A 2,506-nucleotide genomic window follows, 5' to 3' on the forward strand; every position below is an offset into this window, starting at 1 on the left:
CCTTGAACATCAGACACCAAGTTCTTCAGCTTTTGGATTCGTGGACTTACACCAGTGATTTTCCAGGAGCTCTCCAGCCTTCAGCCACAGACTGAAGGCTGCACAATCAGCTTCTCTACTTTTGAGGTTTTTGGGACTCAGACTGGCTTCCTGGCTCCTCAGCTTGCAGACAGCCTATTGTGGGACTTCACCTTGTGATTCTGTGAGTCAATTCTCCTAATAAACTCCCCTTCCTATATATGTCTACCCTATTAGTTCTGTCCCTCTCAAGAACCCTGACTAATACAGTAAGCCCAAGGTAATATAGCTACTTCATGGCAGAAGCCTGGTCCTAACAGACTCTTGCAGGCTGTCTTCCTACTGTACGCTCCTGTTCCAGCACAGACCTGGAATGGGCCAGTCATGTGCCAGCCACACCCAAGGCCAAAATCTTCTCAGGGAATTGTGAACCCCTGAGAATATGTGCTAGCTGTCTGTGGTCAACCATATTGATATTCAAAAGTATGCAATGCCTTCCTTGGGGAAAGATTTGCTTCTCTCCCCATTGGCAGCAGTCTTGGTCAGACAACTTGATTTTGCCAGAGAAACATGAACAAAAACTCGTGAGCTTTTTCCAAGCAGAGACTTTAAAAGCCAGCTCAGAGCTCTCTATGTTCTCTTTTCCTTTCACAACAGGCAACGTGTCATTCAAGGTAGAGGCTGTTCCACCAGCCTGGGTCATGGAGTGAAACCCCGACCATGGATATGCAGCATGAGTGCCAGATAAACCCTTAGACTGGTATGTCACTGAGATGAGGTCCTTCATCACTGCAGCGTGACCTGGCTGGGGTTCAGGGCTCTGAAGCCCCAGCGGGCACATCCACTGCAGAGTGTTTGTATCTTTTAAAATTTATGTCAAATACCAGAGTGGGGAAAGAACAAGTTGGGTTTGAATCCCGACCTTGCCCTTTACAACCTGAAAACGAGCCATCCTGTGCCAACTTTCTGCACCTTCATTTCCCCATCAGTAAAAATAAAAATCATAATGCCTACCACTCTGATATGGTTTGGCTGTGTCCCCACCCAAATCTCATCTTGAATTGTAGCTCCCACAATTCCCACGTGTTGTGGGAGGGGCCCAGTGGGAGGTGACTGGATCATGGGGGCGGGTCTTTCCCGTGCTGTTCTCATGATAGTGAGTAAGTCTCAGGAGATCTGATGGATGTATAAATAGAAGTTCCCCTGCACAAGCTCTTCTTGCCTGCCGCCATGTAAGAAGTCCCTTTGCTCTTCCTTCATCTTCCGCCGTGATTGTGAGGCCTCCCCAGCCATGTAGAACTGTGAGTCTATTAATTTTTTTTGTTGTTGTTATAAATTACTTAGTCCTGGGTATGTCTTTATTAGCAGCACGAGAACAGACTAATACATACATTTGAGGTGGAACAGAAATGAGATGCAGACGCCCTCACTCTGTTTCCAGTACTCCGTAAGCACACCTCAACCTTTCTGTCTTCTCCCAGTTCTCATCCCCTTTCTCTATTCCCTGTGAGCCCTGTCCTGTCCCTAAGGACGTGTGTTCAGGCCACCTCCTGCCTGTCTCCACACTTCTGCGCTTTCTCTCCTGTTGTCCTTCTCTCTTACCAGCACCCGGCTGTCCCCCACATGCACACTTGGCTGTCCCCTGCATGTGCACCCAGATCTTCATCTTCCTTCTGACACTTTCCCCTCCTCCTGCCTCCAGCTACTACAACTCCCTCACTTGAGAGCCTCGACCTCCTTCTCTGCATCTGTAATCATCAGTGAAATGTTGAGCACAGCTGGATTTTCTAAGCCAATGGTTGATTGCAGGGAGCTGAGGGTGACCCAATGGCAGTTTCAAGTATTTGGAGTGTGAAGTAATGAAGATGCTGGTGAGCAGACCGGCTAAAAACCAGCAAACAGGCCCCCTGAACAGCTTCCAAGGGTTCTGATGAAAGTGCCTCTCCCTCCCCAGCTGGCAAGGCTTGTGCTTGAGCCGGAAGCAGATAACAGTCAGAGACAACCCCAGGGACATGTGCAGTGGGGAGAGTGTGTCCTCAGACCCGCAGAAGGATTTTGATAACTTCCCCAGTTACCATGGCAGCTGGGCTCACAAAGGATTACACAGGAACTAAGCAGCAAAATCTTTAATGAAGTGGTGACCTTGAAAGCCTAGGTCTCCCCTCACCAGCAACAGTGGCCGCTTGATCCCCATCTTTGCTAATGAGAAACTCACTAACACCTCTCACACAGAGGACAGTCTGTACCACCCCACAGATGTAGGGGACACCCAATCACATATGTCAAGACCTCAGCTCAGGGTTGTGAAAACTGTGAGAACAGTCCATCTGTGCCCTCTACCGTCTCTTTTTTCACCTGCCCACATATCCAGACAAGTGATGGGCAGATAAATACTCCAGGAGGCCACTCTGCAGGCCACTCTGTGGTCCCATGGGTTTATCTGCACTGAGAGAAGTTTCTTGAAAAGTCTTCAATATTGATAATGCAG

Source organism: Aotus nancymaae, unplaced genomic scaffold (genome assembly GCF_030222135.1).
Source record: "Aotus nancymaae isolate 86718 unplaced genomic scaffold, 86718_ANA_hifiasm-v0.15.2.pri h1tg000036l, whole genome shotgun sequence".
In the NCBI taxonomy this organism is placed as follows: domain Eukaryota; kingdom Metazoa; phylum Chordata; class Mammalia; order Primates; family Aotidae; genus Aotus; species Aotus nancymaae.